The sequence below is a fragment of the Lynx rufus genome, unplaced genomic scaffold (assembly GCF_022079265.1).
Source record: "Lynx rufus isolate CCGP_SWC_20201006 ecotype Redwood Valley unplaced genomic scaffold, mLynRuf1.p SCAF_14, whole genome shotgun sequence".
NCBI classification, from domain to species: Eukaryota; Metazoa; Chordata; class Mammalia; order Carnivora; family Felidae; genus Lynx; species Lynx rufus.
This window is the reverse complement of record NW_025814828.1, coordinates 45,115,310-45,140,825: the sequence shown is the minus strand read 5'-3', so window position 1 is coordinate 45,140,825 and position 25,516 is coordinate 45,115,310.

Below are 25,516 nucleotides of genomic sequence, written 5' to 3'. Positions count from 1 at the left end.
TTAAGGTCCATTTATTCTTATCTGCTTTCAGAATTCTCTCTTTATCCTTGTATTTTGCCAGTTTCACTATGATATGTCGTGCAGGAGATCGATTCAAGTTATGTCTGAATGGAGTTCTCTGCACCTTTTGGATTTCAATGCCTTTTTCCTTCCCCAGCTTGGGGAAGTTCTCAGCTTTGATTTGTTCAAGTACACCTTCAGCCCCTTTCTCTCTCTTCTTTGTCTAGAATTCCTATGATACGGATATTGTTCCACTTGAATACATAACTTAGTTCTCTAATTCTCCCCTCATACTCCTGGATTTTTTATCTCTCTTTTTCTCAGCTTCCTCTTTTTCCATAAGTTTAACTTCTAATTCACCTATTTTCTCCTCTGTCTCTTCAATCCATGCTTTGGCTGCCTCCATTTTATTTTGCACCTCATGTATACCATTTTTTATTTCCTCATGACTATTTCTTCGTCCCTTGATCTCTGTAGCAATAGATTCTCTGCTGTCCTCTATGCTTTTTTCAATCCCAGCGATTAATTTTATGACTATTATTCTAAATCTTGTTCCGTTATATTGCTTAAATCGTTTTTGATGAATTCGTTAGCTGTCGCTACTTCCTGGAGTGTCTTTTGAGGAGATTTCTTCCATTTTGTCATTTTTGGTTATACCTGAAGTAGGTCCAAACTTCAGGGCACTTCCCCTGTGCTGTCTGGAGTAACTCCTGTTGGTGGGCGGGGCCACAGTCAGACCAGATATCTGCCGCCAGCCCACCTCCAGGCCGCAGTCAGACTTGTGTGTATCTTATCTTCCACTTTCCCAAGGGATAGACTCACTGTGGAGCTGTGTGGCCCCTGTTTGGGCTGATTGAACACTGCCAGGTTTGTCGTGCTGCTTTGATGAGATCTAGCCAAGGGCGTATTAGCCTCGGTGATCCAAGGAGCATAGGGGAGGGAAGGGCAGGTTTAGCTCGCTTTGTCATTGGTAGTCTCCTGCGTGAGGGGCCCTGCAGCACCGGGAGGGAGGCAGGTCTGTCAGAGAGATGGAACCACAGAAGCACAGCATTGGGAGTTTGCACGGTGCAAGCAAGTTTGGTGATGGGAACTAGTTCCCTTTGGAGTTTTGGCTGTGGGATAGGAGAGGGAAATGGTGCTTGCCAATGCCTTTGTTCCTCCGCTGAGGTCTGTACTTCTGGGGCTGAACAACTCTCCCTCCCAGTGTCCTCTCACCCTCCCCACTCTCCAAGCAGAGCTGTTGAGTTTTAACATTCCAGATGTTAAGTCCCACTGGCTGTCAGAACTCATGGTGTCTGGCTCCTCTGCTTTTGCAAGCCAGACTTCAGAGCTTTGGCTGGCTGGCTATCCCTCCACTGCCATGGCTCCCTTCTGCCAGTCTGTGTAGCAAACACCACCTCCTCGCCCTTCCTACCCTTTTCTGTGGGCCTCTTGTCTATGCTTGGCTCCAGAGAGTCCATTCTGCTAGTCCTCTGGCTGTTTTCTGGGTTATTTAGGCAGATGAGGGTGGAATCTAAGTGATCATCAGGACGAGGTGAGCCCAGCGTCCTCCTATGCCGCCATCTCCTCACAGTCTCTTCAAGATTTTAAAGTGTATAACAAGAGATGAAGAAAAGCATTATATCATAATTACTGGGCACATCTATATAGAAGAGCTAACAATTTAAATGTTTATGCACCGATTTCAGGAGCACCCAATTTATACAACAATCACAAACATAAGCAATCTTATTGGTAAGAATGTGGTAATTGCAGGCGACTTTCAGACTCCACTTACAACAATGGACAAATCATCTAGACAGAAAATCAACAAAGAAACAATGGCCCTGAATGATACACTGGAGCAGATGGACTTGACAGATAATTTAGCACTTTTCATCCTAAAGCAGCAGAATACACATTCTTCTCATGTTCACATAGAACATTCTCCAAGATAGAGCACATATTGGGTCACAAAACAGACCTTCATAAGTATAAAAGAATTGAGATCATACCATGCACAGTTTTAGATCACAATGCTATGAATCTTGAATTTAACCACAAGAAAAAGTGTACAAAACCTCCAAATGCATGGAGGTTAAAGAATATCCTACTAAAGAATGAATGGGTCAGACAATTCAGGAAGAAATTTTTAAAGTATATGGAAACAAATGAAAATGAAAACAGAACAGTCCACAACCTTTGGGATTTAGCAAAGTCAGTCCTGAGAGGAAAACACATTGGAATCCAAGCCATCTCAAGTATCAAGAAAAATCCCACATACAATATATAACAGGATACCTAAAGGAACTAGAAGAAGAACAGCAAAGAAAACCCAAGGCCAGCAGAAGAAGAGAAATAATAAATATCTGAGCAGAAATAAACAATATAGAATCCAAAAAAACAGCAGAACAGATCAATGAAATTAAGAGGTTTTTTTTGAAAAAAAATAAATAAAATTGATAACCCCCTAGCAAGATTTCTCAAAAAGAAAAGTGAGACAGCCTAAATAGATAAAATCATGAATGAAAATGGATTTATCACAACCAATACCTCAGAAATACAAACAATTATCAGAGAATACTATGAAAAATTATATGACAACAAACTGTACATCCTGGAAGAAATGATCAAATTCCTACACAACCACATACTACCAAAACTCAAACGGGAAGAAATAGAAAATTTGAACAGACCCATAACTAGTGAATACATTGAATCAGTTATCAAATATCTCCCAACAAATAAGAGTCCAGGACCAGATGGCTTCCCTGGAGAATTCTACCAGATATTTAATGCATAAATAATACCTATCCTTCTCAAACTGTTCCAAAATAGAAATGGAACACAAACTTCCAGACTCATTCTATGAAGCCAGCATTACCTTGATTCCCAAAGTAGACAGAAACCTCACAAAAACGAACTACAGGCCAATATCCCTGAGAAACATGGAGGCAAAAGTTTTCAACAAGATGGTAGCAAATCAAATTCAGTAGCATATAAAAAGAATTATTCACTATGATCAATTGGGATTCATTCTGGGCTGGAGGGCTGGTTCAATATTCACAAATCAATGTGATACATCACATTAATAAAAGAAAGGATCGGGGTGCCTGGGTGGCTCAGTCAGTTGGGTGGCCAACTTCGGCTCAGGTCATGATCTCATGGCTCATGAGTTTGAACTTGAGGCTGGAGTCTGTTTCAGATTCTGTGTCTCCATCTCTTTCTACCCCTCCCCTGCTTGCATTCTGTCTCTCTCTGTCTCAAAGGTAAATAAACATTAAAAAAACTTTAAAAATAAAGGAAAGGATAAGAAGTATATGATTAAGTTAATAGATGCATAAAATGCATTTGAAAAAATGAAACATCCTTTCTTAATAAAAATCTTCAAGAAAGTCAGGATAGAAAGAATATATTTAAAGATAATAAAAGACATATATGAAAAGCCCACAGTTAATGTCATCTTCAATGGGAAAAAAACTGGGAATTTTCCCCCCTGAGATCAGGAACATGACAGGGATGTCCACTCTCACCTCTGTTGCTCAACATATTGTTGGAAATCCTAGCCTCAGCAATCAGACAACAAGATGAAATAAAAGGCATCAAAATTGGCAAATAAGAAGTCAAACTTTCACTTTTAGCAGACGACATGTTACTCGGCATGGAAAACATAAAAGACTCCACCAAAAGACTCCTAGAACTGACACATGAATTCAGCAAAGTCACAGGGTACAAAATCAATGTACAGAAATCGGTTACATTTTTGTACACCAGTAATGAAGCAACAGAAATAGAAATATAGAAACTGATCGCATTCACAATTGCAACAAGAAGCATAAAATACCTAGGAATAAACCTCACCAAAGATGTAAAAGATCTGTATGATGAAAACGATAGTAAGCTTATAAAGGATATTGAAGAAGACACAAAGGAAAGGGAAAACATTTCATGCTCATGGATTCGAAGAATAAATATTCTTAAAATGTCAATACTACCCAAAGCAATCTACACATTCAATGCAATCCCAACCAAAATTGCACCAGCATTCTTCTCAAAGCTATAAAACACAATCCTAAAATTTGTAAGGAGGCACAAAAGACCCTGAATAGCCAAAGTAATATTGAAAAGAAAACCAAAGTGGGAGGCATCACAATTCCAGTCTTTAGCTTCTATTATAAAGCTGTAATCATCAAGACAGCATGATATTGGCACTAAAACTGACACATAGACCAATGGAATAGAATAGAGACTCCAGAATTGGACCCCCAAAAGTATGGCCAACTAATCTTTGACAAAACAAGAAAGAGCATCCTAATGAAAAAAAGACAGTCTCTTTAACAAGTGGTGCTGGGAGAACTGGACACCAACATACAAAAGAATGAAACTAGACCACTTTCTTACACCACACACAAAAATAAACTTGAAATGGATGAAAGACCTAAATTTGAGACAGGATACATCAAAACTCTAGAGGAGAAAGCAGGCAACAATCTCTTTGACCTTAGTCACAGCAATTTCTTATTCAACACATCCCCAAAGGCATGGGAATTAAAAGCAAAACTGAACTATTGGGACCTCACCAAGATAAAAAGTTTCTGCACTACAAAGGAAACAATCAATAAAACTAAAAGGCAACCAATGGAATGGGAAAAGATATTTGCAAATGACACATAGGATAAAGGGTTAGTATCCAAAACCTGTAAAGAACTTACCGAACTCAACACCCAAAAAAGAAATAACCCAGTGAAGAAATAGGCAGAAGACATAAGTAGAAAGTTTTCCAAAGAAGACATCCAGATGGCTAATAGACACATGAAAAGATGTGCAACATCATTCATCATCAGGGAAATCCAAATCAAAGCCACACTGAGATATCACCTCATGCTGGTCAGAGTGGCTAAAATGAACAGATGGGGAAACTACAGATGCTAGCTAGGATGTGGAGAAACAGGAACCCTCTTGCACTGTTGGTGGGAATGTAAACTTGTGCAGCTGCTCTGAAAAACAGTGTGGATATTCCTCAAAAAATTAAAAATATAACTACCCTACAGCCCAGCAATAGCACTACTAGGAATTATCCACGTGATACAAGTGCTGATGCATAAGGGAACATGTACCCCAATGTTTATAGCAGTGTTTCAACAACAGCCAAGTTATAGAAAGAGCCCAAATGTCCTTCTACTGAAGAATTGATAAAGAAGATGTGGTTTCTAGGAGGACCCAAGATGGCATAACAGCATGGAAGTTTTTTCTTGTGTGTGTGTCTTGGGTCCATGAAATACAGTCAGATCAACACTAAACCATCTTGCAAACCTAGAAATCTGAATTGAGGATTAACACAAGAATCTACACAACCTGAACCACAGAACTCATCAGGTACATGGCACGGAGAGGTGACCTGGGGGAGAGAGAAACTGTGGAGGGCAAGGAAGTGTTTTTGCTTGCAGAGAGAGGATGGAGACAGTGGGGGAAGAGTATGGGAAGAGCACCCCCTGCCCAAATGCACCTGGAGAGAAAGTGGAAAAGTGGAAACAGCCATAGGGACTGAAAAGAGACAAAGGATAAAGGAGAGTGTTTAAATTACATTTATACTCTATAAATGGGGAGTGCAGAGTCTGAAACTCCATAGCTAGACTGTGGTGGGAATGTCTAATACCCAGGAGCTGAGTGAAGTTCGGTAGTTCCTTGGGCCACATGGGGGGATATTGTTCCCCTGCTGGGAGGACATTTGGTAGAGGCTGTGTGGCTACCCCACAGGCAAAGGCCCCAGTGGACCTCAGAGAACAACATTTGCTGGTGCTGGAACAAGGTCATTAAGGGTGAAGCCTTTTGTCAGATGTGTTTTGTAATTTTCCATAATTCCTGAAATGCTGCTGCTACACGATTGCATGAACTTTTTCTGGGGTGAGCATTGGCAGCAGTACAACCTGCGAATGTTCATGGGTGTGGCAAGCACCCAACCATAGCTTGGTGAGACCCTCCCACAAAGGGTCAGAATGGGTTAAAACTGCAGTCACTCAGAGTGTGAGGGGTCGGGAAACACAGTCGCATCTGAGATAAAACTCAAGGGAGGTGCCACATGGCAACCTGATGGCTTGGTCACAGACAGTGTAAAAGCAGGGAATGGATGGAAGTCGGAGACAAAGGACATGTGAGTGATTGCTGATTGGGGAGAACAGTGATCTGACAGAGAGACTGGGTAGCTGTGTGAAGCCATGTTTACCCCTCCCAAGCATGCACATACACATGTACAAGCACCACAACAATCCACCCCAGTAAGCTAAGCAGCACGATCTAGTGGAAAATGCAGCCGTTACACTAAGCCCACCCAACTGGGCCAACCTTGCTCTTCAGGAACACCACAATCTCTCCTTTTGCTTAGTTTACGGACTACAATGTGCTTCAGAGTTTGACTTTTAGGGGAAAACGGTGTAATTTCAATCTCATTTCAGTATGTTCACTGGTCCATATATTCAATTTTGCTTTTTGTTCTTTTTCATTTCTTTTCTTTTTATTGAATACAGAAAGAGAAAATATTTATTTTTATTTTCAATTATTCAAAATATTTTTCTTCATTTTTTTCTACTATATTTTTTCACCTTTTTGTAAATTTTGCAAATTATATTTTACTTCCATTATTTCATTTTATTCTATTTCATTGTATCCATTTTTTCAAATTTTCTAACGTTTTCCTCCTCCCCCCTCTTTCCTCTATCTATCAAGCTCCTTTCAACAACCAGACCAAAACACACCTAGGATCTAGCATCATGTATTTCATTTCTCTCTCTGTGTGTGTTGTTTTTAATTTCAATTTTTTAACTTATTAATTCCTTTTCTTACTTCAAAATGACAAAACGAAGGAATTCACCCCAAAAGAAAGAGCAGGAAGAAATGATAGTCAGAGACGTAATCAACACAGATACAAGCAAGATGTCTGAACCACAATTTTGAATCATGATAATAAGAATACTAGCTGGAGTCGAAAATAGATAAGAATCCCTTTCTGTGGAGATAAAGAATTAAAAGCTAGTCAGAATGAAATAAATACTATAAGTGAGCTGCAATTTCGAATGGATGCCATGGCAGCAAGGATGAATGAGGCAGAGCAGCGAATCAGTGATGTAGAGGACAAACTTATGGAGAATAATGAAGCAGAAAAAAGGAGGGAGACAAAGACAAAAGACCTCGATTTAAGGATTAGAGAAATCAGTGACTCATTAAAAAGGAACAACATCAGAATCATAGGGGTCCCAGAAGAAGAGTAAAAGGGGTCGAAGGGTTATGTGAGCAAATCATAGCAGAAAACTTTCCTAACCTGGGGAAAGACACAGACATCAAAATCCAGGAAGCACAGAGGACCCCCATTAGATTCAACAAAAACTGACCATCAACAAGGCATATCATAGTCAAATTCACAAAATATTCAGGCAAGGAGAGAATCATGAAAGCAACAAGGGAAAAAAAGTCCCTAACTTACAAGGGAAGACAGAACAGGTTTGCAGCAGACCTATCCACAGAAACTTGGCAGGCCAGAAAGGAATGGCAGGATATAGTCAATGTGCTGAATTGGAAAAATATGCAGCCAAGAATTCTTTATCCAGCAAGGCTGCCACTCAAAATAGAGGAGAGATTAAAAGCTTCCCAGACAAACAAAAATTAAAGGAGTCTGTGACCTCTAAACCAGCCTTGCGATAAATTATAAGGGGGAATCTCTGAGGGGAGGAAAGGTGAAAAAAAGGACCAAAGGCAACAAAGACTAGAAAGGACCAAAGAACACCGCCAGAAACTCCAACTCTATAAGAAACATAATGGCAATAAGTTCATATTTTTCAGTACTCACTCTAAACGTCAATGGACTCAATGCTCCAATCAAATGATGCAGGGTAACAGAATGGATAAGAAAACAAGATCCATCTATATACTGTTTACAAGAGACCCATTTTAGACCTAAAGACCCACCTTCCGATTGAAAGTAAGGGGATGGAGAACCATCTATCATAGTAATGGTCAACAAAAGAAATCCAGAGTAGCCATACTTATATCAGACAATATAGAATTTAAAATAAGACTATAACAAGAGATGAAAAAGGGCATTGTATCATAATTAAGGAGTCTATCCACCAAGATTATCTAATAATTGTAAACATTTGTACTCCAAATGTGAGAGCACCCAAATATATAAATCAATTAATCACAAACATAAAGAAACTCATTGATAATAATACCATAATGGTAGGGGACTTCAACACCCACTTAGAACAATGGACAGATCATCTAAACAGAATATCAACAAAGAAACAATGACTTTGAATGACACACTAGACCAGATGGATTTAACAGTTATATTCAGAACATTTCATCCTAAAGTAGTGGAATGTACATTTTTCTCCAGTGCACATGGAACGTTCTCCAGAATAGACTACATACTGGGACACAAACCAGCCCTCAACAAGTACAAAAAGATCAGGGTCATACGATGCGTATTTTCAGACCACAATGCTATGAAACTCAAAATCAACCACAAGAACAAATTTGAAAAGGTAACAATTACTTTGGGACTAAAGAACATCCTACTAAAGAATGAATGGGCTAACCAAGAAGTTAAAGAGGAAGTTAAAAATACATGGAAAGAAATGAAAATTAGAACACCACAACCCAAAACCTCTGGGACTCAGCAAAGGCTGTCTGTCATAAGAGGAAAGTATATAGCAACCCAGGCCTTCTTAAAGTTGGAAGAAAGGTCTCATATACAGAACCTAACCTTACACCTTAAAGAGCTGGAAAAATAACAGCAAATAAAACCCAAAACTAGCAGAAAACAGGAAATAATAAAGATTAGAACAGAAATCAATGCTATCAAAGCCAAAAAAAGAAACAAACAGAAAACAACAGTAGAACAGATCAATGAAACCAGAAGCTGGTTCTTAGAAATAATTAACAAAATTGATAAATCAGTAGCCAGTTTGATCAAGAAGAAAAAGGAAAGGACCCAATATACAAAATCAAGAATGAAAGAGGAGAGATCACAACCAACACAGCAGAAATAAAAACAATAATAAGAAAATATTATGAGCAATTATACACCAATAAAATGGGCAATCTGGAAGAAATGGACAAATTCCTAGAAATGTATAAACTACCAAATCTGAAACAGAAAGAAATAGAAAATTTGAGCAGACCCATGACCAGTAAAGAAATCGAATTAGCAATCAAAAATCTCCCCAAAAATGAGTCCAGGGCTAGATGGATTTCCAGGGGAATTCTACCAGACATTTAACGAAGAGTTAACACCTAATCTCTTGAAGCTGTTCCAGAAAATAGAAATGGAAGGAAAACTTCCAAACTCTTTCTATGAAGCCAGAATTACCTTGATTCCAAAACCAGACAAAGACCCCCCCTAAAAAGGAGAACTATAGACCAATTTCCCTGGTGAACATGGATGCAAAAATCCTCAACAAGGTATTAGCCAACCAGATCCTACAATACATAAAAAAAATTATTCACCACGACCAAATGGAATTTATTCCTGGGATGCAGGTCTGGTTCAATATCCACAAAACAATCCATGTGTTTCATGACATCAATAAAAGAAAGGATAAGAGCCACATGATCCTCTTAATAGATGCTGAGAAAGCATTTGACAAAATACAGTATCCATTCTTGATAAAAGCCCTCAAGAAAGTAGGGATAGAAGGAGTATATCTTGAGATCATAAAAGCCATATATGAACAACCCAACGCTAATATCAACCTCAATGGGGAAAAACTGAGAGCTTTCCCCCTAAGGTCAGAAATGAGACAGGGATGCCCACTCTCACCACTGTTATTCAACATAGTATTGGAAGTCTTAGCCTCAGCAATCAGACAACACAAAGAAATAAAAGGAATCCAAATCAGCCCAGAGGAGGTCAAACTTTCACTCTTCGCAGATGACATGATACTTTATATGGAAAACCCAAAAGATTTCACCAAAAATCTGCTGGAATTGATTCCTGAATTCAGCAGTGTTGCAGGATATAAAATCAATGCATTGAAATCGGTTGCATTCCTATACACCAACAATGAAGTGACAGAAAGAGAAATCAAGGAATAGATCCTATTTACAGTTGCACAAGAAACCGTAAAATACCCAGGAATAAATCTAACCAAAGAGGTGAAAAATCTATACACTGAAAACTATAGAAAGCTTATGAACGAAATTGAAGAAGACACAAAAACAAATGGAAAAAGGTTCCATGCTGCTGGATAGGAAGAACAAATATTATTAATATAACACTGTATGTTAATTATACTTCAATAAAAGAAAGCAAAGCAAAACAAAAAATTAAATTCTCAAAAATACAATGACTGAGTCACTTCATAACTGCATGTTTCATTTTAAAAGAAATTATCTTTCTGTTTGTTTTTTAATTGTCAATTTAATTTCCAGAGTAGCTTATTTTATATTCATTCTAGCAATGTATGAAAATCTAGTGTTTCTTCTTTCTCACAAGCAGTTGGTGTTTTCACTTTTTAATTTTATCTTTCTGATAGGTGTGCAGTGATATCTCATTGTGGTTTTAATTTGCATGTATCTAATGGGTAATCATGTTTCATATCTTTTCATGTGCTTATTTACCATCTGTATATCTTCCTCAGTGAACTGTATGTTCTTATATCTTGCCCATTTTCTAATTTCACTGATATTTTTCTTCTATTGCTGAGAACTGAGGGTAATTTATATATTATATATACAAAAATGTTTTTGAAAACGTGGTTTGCAAATATTTTCTCTCATTCTGTAGCTTATCTTTTCATCCTCTAAAGAGGGTGTTTGGCAGAGTGAGATTTTTAATATTGTTGAAGTCCAATTTATTAATGTTTCATCTTATAAGTTATGCTTTTAGTGTCAAGTCCGAAAACTTTTCATGTACCTTAGGGCTCAAACATTTTCCATTTTTTTCCCTAAAAGTTTTATCTTTTTATGTTTTACATTTAAAATCATGATACATTTTTGGGCACCTGGGTGGCTCAGTCCATTAAGGGTCCAATTTTAGCTCAGGTCATGATCTCATGGTCTGTGAGTTCGAGCCCCATGTTGGGCTCCATGCTAACAGCTCAGAGCCTGGAGGCTGCTTCAGATTCTGTGTTTCCCTTTCTCTCTCTCTGCCCCTCCCCTGCTCATGTTCTGTCTGTGTCTCTCAAACATAATAAACGTTAAAAAATGTTTAAAAATAATAAAAATCATGATACATTTTGACTTAATTATTGTATATGGTGTGAAGGCTAGGTCAAAGTTCATTTTATTTTTACATATGGATATTAGTTGCTCCAGCACCTTTTGTTGAAAATTCTATCCTTTCGCCATTCATTTATCTTTGCCATTTTGTCAAAAGTTAATCAGGCACATTTGTGTGGATCTGTTTCTGGGTTCTATATTCTGTTTTGTTGATCTATGTGTTTAACTCTCCACCAATACCACACTATCTTGATTACTGTAGCTCTGTAGTAAGCCTTATCATCTGGAATGATTTCTCCTAATTCATTTTGCTTTTTCAAAATTGTTTTTAGCTATTCTAGTTTCTTTCCTTCCCATGACACATTTTAGAATAAGCTTGTGTATATCTACAAAACATCTTTCTAGGAAATTGATAAGAATTGCATCAAACATATAGATCAACTTGGAATTGACATCTTTACTAGGTTGAACCATCTTATCTGCGAATATGGCATCTCTGTTTACTTAGGTATTCTTTGATTTCTGTCATCAGCATTTTGTAATTTTCAGCATGTGGATTCTTTTCCTTTTTGTTGTACCTATCTATTCCATTTTCTTTGTAGTGATTATAAATGTGTTTTAAATTTTGTTTTCCACATGTTTATTGTTTGTAAATAAAAATGCTATTGATTTTTGTGTGTTCTTGTAACCTTCAACCTTGCCTATGTGATGAAACCTTCATCAAAACCCCTAAACAATGGAGTGCAGAAAGCTTCTGAGTCTGTGAACACATCCACGTGCTAGGAGGGTGGCATACCTCAACTCCACAGGATAGAAGCTCTTGCGTTTGGGACCCATCCAGACTTTACCCTATGTACCTCCTCATTCTGCTGTTCATTTGTAGTTTTATATAATATCCTTTGTAATAAATCAGCAAATGTAAGTAGAACATATTTCTGACTTTGTGAGTCATTCCAGAGAATTACCAAACCTGAGGAAAGAGTCATGGGAACTCCTAACCTATAACCAATTGGTGAGAAGTTTGGGAGGCCTAAGACTTGTGACTGGCATCTGAAATTGGAGACAGTCTTGGAAGACTGAGCCCTTAACCCATGAAGTCTGCACTAATACAGAGTAGTTAGTCTCAGAATTTAACGGAATTGTTGAACACCCAGTTTGTGTCTGGAGAATCCAGAATTGGTTGTTGGTGTTATAAAACACCTCAGAATTAATATCAGCCAATCCATTTCATGGTTCCAAAATTATAGCTAGTTCTTTTTCAAAAAGTTTTCTATCATTTTATGCATTCGTTTTCTGTCAATATTGACATTTTTTCCTTTTATATCCTTGGACATAGTTAACATAACTCTGTGTGGGTGGGTGTGCGTGTGTGTTTGTGTGTGTGTTTTAGCTGTGCATCCAAAAATTCTAACATCAAGAGCTTTTGTGGATCTATTCTTTCATTTTTCTCTTTCTAATCCATTTTTTATCTCTTCATATCTTTCTTGGAGTGTATGTTTGATAATTTCTTTGAAAAATCATTGATAAATGTCATTTCAAGTTGTGTTTGAATTTAAATACTTCCTCAGATGATTTTTGACATGTGTTTCCAGGAACTTTTGGCATTAGCATTCTGAAATTATGTAAATCTGATGCCAGAGATTAAGATTTTGTGGACTTGGGGCACCTGGGTGGATCAGTCAGTTAGGCATCTAGCTTCGGCTCAGATCATGATCTCATAGTATATGGGTTTGAGCCCCACATCGGGCTCTGTGCTGACAGCTCAGAGCCTGAAGCCTGCTTTGGATTCTGTGTCTCCCTCTCTCTCTTCCCCTACCCTGCTCATGCTCTGTCTTTCCAAAATAAATAAACGTTAAAATAAATGAATGAATGAATAAATAAACAAATAAATAAATAAATAAAATGATTTTATGGACTACTGAGATTCTCCAATGCTGATCCACAATATTTGAATGCAAAATGTTATTTCCTGTTCACTGTTACACCTAGAGTGTAGCCTTTGTTATTGTCCCTCACCAACATCATTACCTTTGGCAGGCTCTGGATTCTTATTTTGTCATCCAAGCCTCATGAGACTGTAAACAACACTGTTCACCACTCATCTTTTTACTCCCAATTTGTTAAACATCTAATATCTAATACCAGGTTCATAGCTCTCTGTTTAGGTATCCTCTAGGATCTGGCTTGGTAAATTTTCACTACCTAGCTAGCTATTTGAGCCACCTAGAGTCATTGTGGGTACCAATTTTCTATATTGTCTCAGTGGAAAGGATATTCTAAATTACCTAATCCAACATTGCTGGAGGAAAATGTTCAATTCATTATTTTGATTTTTTTAATTTGTTTGATTACCCACCTTCAAAAGCTGAAGATTAAATTAAACAAACTCCTGGGTTAGTAGCACATTATTGCCTTTGATCTTCACAAGGTCTGTCCTTTATTTTATTCATTCAGTTATTCCTTTTACTCATATTATCTTTCTCCTCCAACTGACGTGAAACAGTCTCAAAAGTTTCCTGTCTTCTTCTGGAATTCTTCTTCGGAAAAGTGTCTATTCATGCCTTCTGCCCAATTCTTCACTGGATTGTTTCTTTTTTGGGTGTTGAGTTTTATAAGTTCTTTACAGATTTTGGATATTAACCCTTTATCCAATATGTCACCTGAAAATATCTTCTCCCATTCTGTAGGTTGCTTCCTTCACTGTCCAGAAGCTTTTTATCTTGATGAAGTCCAATAGTTCATTTTTGCTTTTGTTTCCCTTGTCTCCAGAGACATCTAAAGCAAGAAGTTGCTGCAGCCAAGGTCAAAGAGGTTGTTGTTTGTTTTCTCCTGCAGGATTTTTTAAGTTTCCTATCTCACATTTAGGTCTTTCATCCATTTTGAATTTATTTTCGTGTATGGTGTAAGAAAGTGCCTCAGGTTCATTTTTCTGCATGTCGCTGTCAACTTTTCCCATCACTATTTGCTGAAGAGACTCGTTTTTTCCATTGTATACCCTTTTCTGTTTTGTTGAAGATTACTTGGCCATATATTTGTGGGTCCATTTCTGGGTTCTCCCTTCTGTTCCATTGATCCACATGTCTTTTTTTGTGCCAATACCATACTGTCTTGATGATTACAGTTTTGAAATACAACTTGAAGTCTGGACTTGTGATGCCTCCAGCTTTCGTTTTCTTTTTCAACTTTACATTGGCTACTTGGGATCTTTTCTGGTTCCATACAAATTTTAGGATTGTTGGTTCTACCTCTGTGAAGAATGCTGGTGTTATTTTGATAGGGATTGCATTGAATGTGTAGATTACTTTGGGAAGTATCAACATTTTAACAATATTTGTTCTTCCAATCCATGAGCATGGAATGTTTTTCCATTTCTTTGTGTCTTCTTCAATTTTTTTCATAAGATTTTTATAGTTTTCAGCTTACAGGTCTTTTACCTCTTTGGTTACATTTAGGTATCTTATGGTTTTTGGTGCACTTGTAAGTGGGATCAATTCCTTGATATCTCTTTCTGCTGCTTCATTATTGGTGTATAGAAATGCAACTGATTTCTGTACATTGATTTTATATCCTGTGACTTTGTTGTTGTCTGATAAGGCTAGGACTTCCCACACTATGTTGAACAACATTGGTGAGAGTGGACATCCCTGTCATGTTCCTGACCTTAGGGGGAAAGCTCGCAGTTTTTTCCCATTGAGGATATTAGCTGTTAGACTTTTATAAATGGCCTTTATGACCTTGAGGCATGTTCCTTCTATCCCTACTTTCTTGAGGGCTTTTTATCAAGAAAGATGCTGTATTTTGTCAAATGCTTTTCCTGCATATTTTGAAAGGATTGTGTGGTTCTTATCCTTTCTTTTATTAAAGTGGTGCATCACATTGATTGACATGTGGATATTGAACCACTCCTGTAGCCCAGGAATAAATCCCCCTTAATCGTGGTGAATGACTCCTTTAATGTATTGTTGGATTCAGTTTGCTAGTATCTTGTTGAGAATTTTTGCATCCATGTTTATCAGGGAAATTGGTCTGTAGTTGTCCTTTTTGTGGGGCTTTGTCTGGTTTTGGAATCAAGGTAATGCAGGCCTCATAGAATGAATTTGGAAGTTATTGTTCCATTTTTATTTTTTGTAAAATCTTCAAAAGAATAGGTATTAACTCTTCTTTAAATGTTTGGTAGAATTCCCCTTGAAAGTTATCCAGCCCTGGACCCTTGCTTTTTGGGAGATTTTGAGTACTGATTCAATTTCTTTACTGGTTATTGGTTTGTTCAAATTTTCTATTTCTTCCTGTTTCAGTTTTGGTAGTTTGTATTTTTCTAGGAATTTGTCTATTTCTTCCAGATTACCCAATTTGTTGGCATATTATTGCTCATAATATTCTCTTATTATTATTTGGGTGGTGTTGGTTGTGATCTCATTCATTCATGATTTTATTTATTTAGGCTCTTTCCTTTTTCTTTTTGATCACTCTTACTAGGGTTTTGTCATTTTTGTTAATTCTTTCAAAGAACTAGCTCCTTTGTTCTACTTTTTTTAAATTTTGCTATCACTGATTTCTGCTCTAATCTTTTTTCCTTTCTTCTGCTGGCTTTGGGCTTTATTTGCTGTTCTTTCACTAAGCTCCTTACATGTAAGGTTAGGTTGTATATTTGAGACATTTCTTCCTTATTTAGAAAGGCTTGGGTTGCTAAATACTTCCTTCTTACGACCGTCTTTCCTGCATCTCAGAGGTTTTTCCACTGATATATACATATTTAGTTAGCGCATGGTGCAACAATGATTTCCAGAGTAGATTTCTTAGTGCTCCTTACCCATTCAGCCCATCCCCCCTCCCACAACCCCTCCCATAACCTTCAGTTTGTTCTACATATTTATGAGTCTCTTTTGTTTTGTCCCCCTCCTATTTTTTATATTATTTTTGCTTCCCTTCCCTTATGTTCATCTGTTTTGTATCTTATGTTCCTGGTATGAGTGAATCCATATGATATTTGTCTTTCTCTGACTAATTTTGCTTAGCATAATACACTTCAGTTCCATCCACGTAGTTGCAAATGGCAAGATGTCATTCTTTTTGATTGCCAAGTAATACTCCATTGTATATATATATACCATATTTTCTTTATCCATTCATCCATTGATGGACATTTGGGCTCTTTCCATATTTTGGCTATTGTTGATAGTGCTGCTCTAAACATGGAGGTGCATGTGTCTCTTCGAAACAGCACACTTGTATCCCATGGATAAATGCCTAGTATGCAATTGCTGGGTTGTAGGGTAGTTCTATTTTTAGTGTTTTGAGGAACCTCCATACTGTTTTCCAGAGTGGCTGCACCAGTTTCCATTCCCACAAACAATGCAAAAGAGATCCTCTTTCTCTGCATCCTTGCCAACATCTGTTGTTGCCTGAGTTGTTAATGTTAGCCATTCTGACAGGTGTAAGGTGGTATCTCATTGTGGTTTTGATTTGTATTTCCCTGATGATGAGTGATCTTGAGCATTTTTTCATGTGTCGGTTGGCCATCTGGATGTCTTCTTTGGAGAAGTGTCTATTCATGTCTTTTGCCCATTTCTTCACTGGATTGTTTGTTTTTTGGGTGTTGAGTTTGATTAGTTCTTTATAGATTTTGGATACTAACCCTTTATCTGATATGTCATTTGCAAATATCTTCTCCCATTCTGTCAGTTGCCTTTTAGTTTTGCTGATTGTTTCCTTCACTGTGCAAAAGCTTTTTATTTTGATGAGGTCCCAGTAGTTCATTTTTGCTTTTGTTTCCCTTGCCTTCAGACACATGTTAAGTAAGAAGTTGCTGTGGCCAAGATCAAAGAGGTTTTGCTTTCTCCTCGAGGATTTTGATGGCTGTCTGTCTGACATTGAGGGCTTTCATCCATTTTGAGTATATTTTTGTGTATGGTGTAAGAAAGTGGTCCAGGTTCATTCTTCTGCATGTCACTGTCCAGTTTTCCCAGTACCACTTGCTGAAAAGACTGTCTTTATTCCATTGGATATTCTTTCCTGCTTTGTTAAAGATTAGTTGGCCATACATTTGTGGGTCCATTTTTGGGTTCTCTATTCTGTTACATTGATATGAGTGTCTGTTTTTGTGCCAGTACCATACTATCTTGATGATTACAGCTTTGTAGTATAGCTTGAAGTCTGGGATTGTGATGCCTCCTGTTTTGGTTTTCCTTTTCAAGATTGCTTTGGTTATTTGGAGTCTTTTCTTGTTCCATACAAATTTTAGGATTATTTGTTCTAGCTCTGTGAAGAATGCTGGTGTTTTTTTGATAGGGATTGCATTAAACGTTTAGATTGCTTTGGGTAATATCAACATTTTCACAATATTTGTTCTTCCTATCCAGGAGCATGGAATCTTTTTCCATTTTTTTTGTGTCTTCTTCAATTTTGTTCATAAGCTTTCTATAGTTTTCAGTGTATAGATTTTTCTATACCCTCAAGGTATGCTCCTTCTATCCCTACTTTCTTGAGGGTTTTTATCAAGAAAGGATGCTGTATTTTGTCAAATTCTTTTTCTGCATCTATTGAGAGGATCATACTGTTCTTGTCCTTTCTTTTATTGATTTGATGAATCACATTAATTGTTCTGCAGAAATTGAACCAACCCTGCATCCTAGGTATAAATCCCACTTGTTCATGGTGAATAATTTTTTTAATGTATTGTTGGAGCCAGTTGGCTAATACCTTGTTGAGGATTTTTGCATCCATGTTCATCAGGGAAATTGGTCTATAGTTCTCCTTTTTAGTAGGGTCTTTGTCTGGTTTTGGAATCAAGGTAATGCTGGCTTCATAGAAAGAGTTTGGAAGTTTTCCTTCCGTTTCTTTTTCTTTTTTGGAACAGCTTCAAGAGAGTAGGTGTGAACTCTTCCTTAAATGTTTGGTAGAATTCCCCTGGAGAGCCATCTGGCCCTGGACTCTTGTTTTTTGGCAGATTTTTGACTGCTAATTCGATTTCCTTACTGGTTATGGGTCTGTTCAAATGTTCTATTTCTTCCTGTTTCAGATTTGGTAGTGTATATGTTTCTAGGAATTTGTCCATTTCTTCCAGATTGCCCATTTTATTGGCATATAATTGCTCATAATTTTCTCTTATTATTGTTTTTATTTCTGCTGTGTTGGTTGTGATCTCTCCTCTTTCATTCTTGATTTTACTTATTTGGGTCCTTTCCTTTTTCTTCGTGATCAAACTGGCTAGTGGTTTATCAATTTTGTTAATTCTTTCAAAGAACCAGCTTCGGGTTTCATTGATCTGTTCTACTGCTTTTTTGGTTTTGATAGGCTTAATTTCTGCTGTAATCTTAATTATTTCCTGTCTTCTGCTGGTTTTGGGTTTTATTTCCTGTTCTTTTTCCAGCTCCTTAAGGCATAAGGTTAGGTTGTGTATCTGAGATCTTTCTTCCTTCTTTAGGAAGGACTGGATTGCTGTATACTTTCCTCTTATGACCATCTTTGCTGCATCCCAGAGGTTTTGGATTGTGGTGCTATTATTTTCATTGACTTCCATATACTTCTTAATTTCCTCTTTAGCTGTTTGGTTAGCCCATTCATTCTTTAGTAAGATGTTCTTCAGTCTCTAAGTATTTGTTACATTCCCCAATTTTTTCCTGTGGTTGATTTCGAGATTCATAGCATTGTGGTCTGAAAATATGCATGGTATAATCTCAATCTTTTTGTACTTACTTAGAGCTGATTTGTGTCCCAGTATATGGTATAGTCTGGAGAACGTTCCATGTGCACTGGAGAAGAATGTATATTCTGATGTTTTAGGATGAAATGTTCTGAACATATCTGTTAAGTCCATCTGGTCCAATGTTTCATTCAAAGCCATTGTTTCCTTGTTGATTTTTTGATTAGATGATCTGTCCATTGCTGTGAGTGGGGTGTTGAAGTCTCCTACTATTATGGTATTTCTAACAATGAGTTTCTTTATGTTTGTGATTAATTGATTTATATATTTGGGTGTTCTCACTTTTGGCACATAAATGTTTAGAATTGTTAGGTCTTCTTGGTGGATAGACCCCTTGATTATGATATAATGCCCTTCTGCATCTCTTGATACAGTTTTTATTTTAAAGTCTAGATTGTCTAATATAAGTATGCCTACTCCAGCTTTTTTTTGTTGACCATTAGCATGATAGATCCTTCTCCATCCCCTTATTTTCAATGTTAAGGTGTCTTTATGTCTAAAGTGGGTCTCATAAAGAGCATATAGATGGATCTTGTTTTCTTATCCATTCTGTTTACCCTATGTATTTTGATTAGAGCTTTGAGTCCATTGACATTTAGAGTGAGTACTGAAAGATATCAATTTATTGCCATTATGATGCTTGTAGAGTTGGAGTTTCTGGTGGTGTTCTCTGGTCCTTTCTAATTTTTTTTTTGCTTTGGATTTATATATATATATATATATGTGTATATATATATATATATACACACATATATATTTCATCTTTTATATATATTTTTATGTTTTAATATATTTTAAATTTAAATATATTTAAAGTATTTAATATATTTTATGTTTTAAATATATTAAAATATTATATATATACATATATATATATATATATATATATATATATACATACATACATTTCATCTTTTCTCCTTTCAGCAAGTCTCCCTTAAAATTTCTTGCAGGGCTGGTTAAGTGGTCACAAACTCCTTTAATTATTGTTTGTCTCGGAAACTTTTTACCTTTTCTTCTATTTTGAATGACAACCTTGCTGGATAAAGAATTCTTGGCTGCATATTTTTTTGATTCAGCACACTGAATATATCCTGCCACTCCTTTCTGGGCTGCCAAGTTTCTCTGGATAGGTCTGCTGCAAACCTGATCTGTTTTCTATTGTAGGTTAGGGACTTCTTTTCCCTTGTTGCTTTCATGATTCTCTTCTTGCATAAGTATTTTGTGAATTTGACTATATGCCTTCATGGTTGGTTTTTGTTGAATCTAATGGGGGTTCTCTGTACCTCCTGGATTTGGATGTCTGTGTATTTCCCCAGGTTAGGAAAGTTTTCTGCTATGATTTGCTCACATAACCCTCCTACCCCTATTTCTTTCTCTTCCTTTTCTGGGACCCCTATGATTCTGATGTTGTTCCTTTTTAATGAGTCACTGATTTGTCTAATTCTTAAATCGTGCTCTTTTGCCTTAATCTTCCTCTTTTTTTCTGCTTCATTATTCTCTGTAAGTTTCTCCTCTATGTCGCTGATTCTCTGTTCTGCCTCATCCATCCTTGCTGCTGCTGCTGCATCCATCCATGATTGTAGCTCAGTTATAACATTTTAAATTTCATTCTGGCTATTTTTTACTTCTTTTATCTCTGCAGAAAGGGATTCTAATCTATTTTTGACTCCAGCTAGTAATCTTATTATCGTGATTCTAAATTCTGATTCAGAGATCTTGCTTGTATCTGTGTTGGTTAAATCCCTGGCTGTTGTTTCTTCCTGCTCTTTCTTTTGGGGTGAATTCCTTCATTTTGTCATTTTGAAGGGAGGAAAGGAATTAATGAGGTAGAAAAATGGAAATAAAAAAGAAAATTAAAAAATATTAAAATTAAAAAATTTAAAACACACACACAAATCGAATAATGATGCTGGATCCTAGGTTTGTTTTGGTCTGGGTGTTGAAAGTGGTTTGATAGATTAAAGGAAAAAAAAGGGGGGGGAAGGAAATCATTTGAGAATTTGAAAGAAATGAATGCACTGAAGTAGAATAAAATTACATGATGGCAGTAAAATAGGGTTTGAAAAAATATACATAAAAGTAAAGAATAAAGTAGAAAATTATTAAATAAAATTAGTAAAAATTAAAAATAGATTTGAATCTTTTCTTTTTCTGTATTCAAGAAAAAGAAAACAATCAAAAAGAGAAAAAAGATTTTAAAAAGATAAAAAAAGAAAGAAGAAAAAAAGGAAATCGTTTGAAAATTTGAAACAGTGGATACACTGTATTAGACTAAAATAAGATGATGGAAGTAAATAGAATTTGAAAAAAATTACATAAAAGCAAAAAATATAGTAAAGACTGTAAAGAAGATTTTTAAATAGAAATTGAAAGTAAAAATGAAGTTTTTATCTTTCTGCTTTCAAGGAAAAATTATGAAAAAGAGAACAAAGAAAAAGAAAAAAAGGAAATTGTTCAAGCATTTGAAAAGGTGAATACACTGAAGTAGACTAAAATAAAATGATGGAAGTAAAATAGAATTTGAAAAAAATATATACAAAAGTAAAAAATATGGTGGTAAAAATGAAAGAAAAATATTTTTAATGAAAATTGAAAAAAAATAAGTTTTTTCTCTTTCTGTATTCAAGAAAAAGAAAATAAGTGTAAAAGAGAAAAAAAGAAAGAAAATTGAATAGATGTACCTGCTATCAGTTTGAAGTAGGACTGAAAGTACTTCATTTTCCCCTAGAAGTCAGTCTATGTAGCATTTTAGAGTCCATAAACTAAGCCGGTGGTGAGACTTGTTGTGTTCTTGAGAGTGAAGTTGGCCCAGTTGAGCGGGGCTCAGTGTAACAGCTCCGTTCTCCACTAGATGGCGCTGCTAACCTACTGGGGTGGATTGTTGTGGCACTCGTAGATGCCTATGCGCATGTGCAGGAGCGGTGAAAATGGCGCCACCCAGCTACCCACTCCCGGATCAGCAATCACGCACCATCCTCTGTCTTCAACTTTCGTCCACTCCCTGCTTTTTCACTCTCCATGACCAGGCCCCAGGCAGTACCTCTCTCATGAGTTTTGTCCCAGATGTGGCTGTTTTCCCCGGCCCCTTACTTCTGAAGGACTGCAGCTTTGACCTGTTCCACCCCTCTGCAGGAGGGTCTCACCAAGCAATGGCCCAATGAGCAATGGCCAAATGTCGGCTCACCCAGGAACACTTGCTGGAACCTGCTGTTGCCAGTGCCCTGAGACTATGGCCAGATGCCAGCCCACTTCAGAAAAAGTTCGTGAGATAGTGTAACAGCAGCATTTCAGGCATTATGGAAGGTCACAACACACATCTGGCACCAGGCTTCACCATTAATGACCTTGTTCCAGCACCAGCAAATGTGGCCATTTTCTGGGATCTCCTGGGACCAGGTGGCTTCAACAGTCTCTACCAAATGTCCTTCCAGCAGTGGAACCGCTTTTCCCCGTGTAGCCTGAGAACCTCCTGGACCCAACTCTGCTCCTGGGGAGTCTCCCTTCCCACCAGTGCACTGCTAGGTATCAAGCTGCGGAGTTTCAGGCTTTGCGTTCCCCTTGTTTACAGTCTTAATGGAATTTAAACCCTCTCCTTTCTGCTTTCTCCTTTCTCCCTTTTTAGTTTAGTCCCTGCAGCTGTTTCCAGTTTTCTACTTTCTCTCCAGCTTCTTTTGGGGAGGGCTGCTTTTCCCGTATTCCCCCCCCCCGCCAGTCTCCATCCTCTGTCTGCTCACAAAAGCACCTCCCTTCCTGCACCTTCTCACTCCCCAAATTCACCTCTCTGTGCTGCATACTTGCTGAATCCTGTGGTTCATGTTGTGCAGATTGTTGTGTTAATCCTCCAGTTTTCTAGGTGTGTAGGATGGTTTAATGTTGGTCTGGCTGTATTTCATGGACACAAGACACACAAAAATCTTCCATGATATTCTGCCATTTGGCTCCTCCCCCAGGTGCCCCTAGTTTTCTGGACTGTTATATTTTCATTTTCTTTGGCTTCTATGTATTTTTTAATTTTCTCTCTAATTTCTTGGTTACCCATTCATTGTTTAGTAGGATAAGAACCACACGATCCTCTCAATAGATACAGAAAAACCATTTGACAAAGTACAGCATTCTTTCCTCATAAAAACCCTTCTTTAATCTGCAATTATTCTTGGTCTTTCCAGATTTTTTTTTCTGGTTGATTTCAAGTAGCATAGCATTATGGTCTGAAAATATGCATGGTATCATATTGATCTTGTTGTGCTTGTTGAGGGCTGATTTGTGACCCATTATGTGATCTATTCTGAAGAATGTTCCATGTGCACTTGAGAACAATGTGTATTCTGCTTCTTTAGGATGAAATGTTCTAAATATGTCTGTTAAGTCCATCCAGTACAGTGTGTTATTCCAAGCCATTGTTTCCTTGTTGACTTTCTACTTAGATGATCTGTCCATTGTTGTAAGTGGGGTGTTACTGTCTCCTACTATTATGGCATTATAATCAATGAGTTTCTTTATGGTTTGTGATTGATTTACATATTTGGGTACTCCCAAGTTTCGGCATAAATATTTACAACTGTTATATCTTCTTGGTGGATAGACCCCTTAAGTATGATATAATGACCTTCTTCATCCCTTATTACAGTCTTCATTTTAAAATTTAGTTTGTCTGATAGAAGTATGGCTACTGTGACTTTCTTTTGATGTCCATTAGCATGATAGATGGTTCTCCATCCCCTCACTTCCAACCTGCAGGTGTCTTTAGGTCTAAAATGAGTCTCCTGTAGGCAGTGTATAAAGGGATCTTGTATATTTGTTTTTTAGGCATTGTTTTTATCAGTTCTTTATACAATTTGGATACTAACACTTTATGAGATATGTCATTTGCAAATATTTTTTTCCCATTCCTTCAGTTGCCTCTTAGTATTATTGATTGTTTCCTTCATTGTGCAGAAGTTTTTATCTTGATAAGACCACAAGAAAAAGGAGAATTATGGACCCATATCCCTGATTAACCTGGATAATTCTCAACAAGATACTATCAAAAGGAATTCAACAGTATATTAAAAGAATTATTCACCATGGTCAAATGGGATTTATTTCTTGGCTGCAGGGCTGGTTCGATATTTGCAAATCAATCAAAATGATACACCACATTAATGAAAGAAAGGATAAGAACCAGATGATCCTTTTAATAGATGCAGAAAAAGCACTAGATAAAATATAACACCTTTCTTGATAAAAACCCTGAAGAAAGTATGGATAGAAGGAATATGCCTTAACATCATAAAAGCCTTATATGAAAGACCCAGAGCTAATATCCTCAATGGGGAAAACCTGAGAGCTTTCTCCCTAAGATCAGGTGTATGATAGGGATGTCCACTTTCACTACTGTTGTTCAACATAGTACTACAAGTCCTAGCGTAAGCAATCAGACAACAAAATGAAATAAAAGACATCCAAATCCATAATAAAGAAGTAATGTTAAAGGAAACTGATTGAGGGGCGCCTGGGTGGCACAGTCGGTTAAGCATCCGACTTCAGCCAGGTCACAATCTCGTGGTCCGGGAGTTCGAGCCCCGTGTCAGGCTCTGGGCTGATGGCTCAGAGCCTGGAGCCTGTTTCTGATTCTGTGTCTCCCTCTCTCTCTGCCCCTACCACGTTCATGCTCTGTCTCTCTCTGTCCCAAAAATAAATAAACGTTGAAAAAAAAATTTAAAAAAAAAAGGAAACTGATTGAGTATAAAGGAAGACTATAAGCAAGATTAAGAAAAGTAGAAAAGAAAAAATTTCACAGGTACATATAAGGATAAAGTAGTAGATTAAACACTTACAAAACTGGTAGAGAGGTTAAAGCACAAAAGCAGTAAGATCAATTATATCTATAAAAATAGTCAAAGGAGTCACAGAATAAAAGGATGTAATGTATGACACCATATAGATAAAATGTGGTGTGGAGAGTAAAAATTCATTGTTCTTAGAATGGGATCAAACTTAACAATCAACTTAATATAGATTGCTGTATGCATAATATATTACATATATATACATATACATATGTATACATACATATATATACATATACATATGTATACATGCATATATATATACGTATACATATGTATACATGCATATATACATATACATATGTATACATACGTATATATACATATACATATGTATACATACGTATATATACATATATACATATACATATATGTATATATATATAATGGTAACCACAAATCAAAAACCTATAATAAATGAAGACAAGCGTAACTAAGCATAGCTTTAAAGGAACCCATCAAGCCAAAAGGGAAGAGTGCATGATTAGAAACGAATAGAACAAATGTAAAATAAGTAATAAGTAAAATATGTCAATAATACATACCTATTAATAATTACTTTGAATGTAAATTGACTCAACGCTCCAACCAAAAGACATAATGTGACTGAATGGATAAAAACCAAAGCCCATCTGTATGCTGTCTACAAGAGACTCATTTTAGACCTAAAGACACATGCAGATTGAAAGTGAAGGGATAGAAAATATTTATCATGAAAATGGAAATGAAAGGAAAGCTGGAATACCAATACTTGTATTGAAAAAAATCATCTTTTTTATAAAATAGA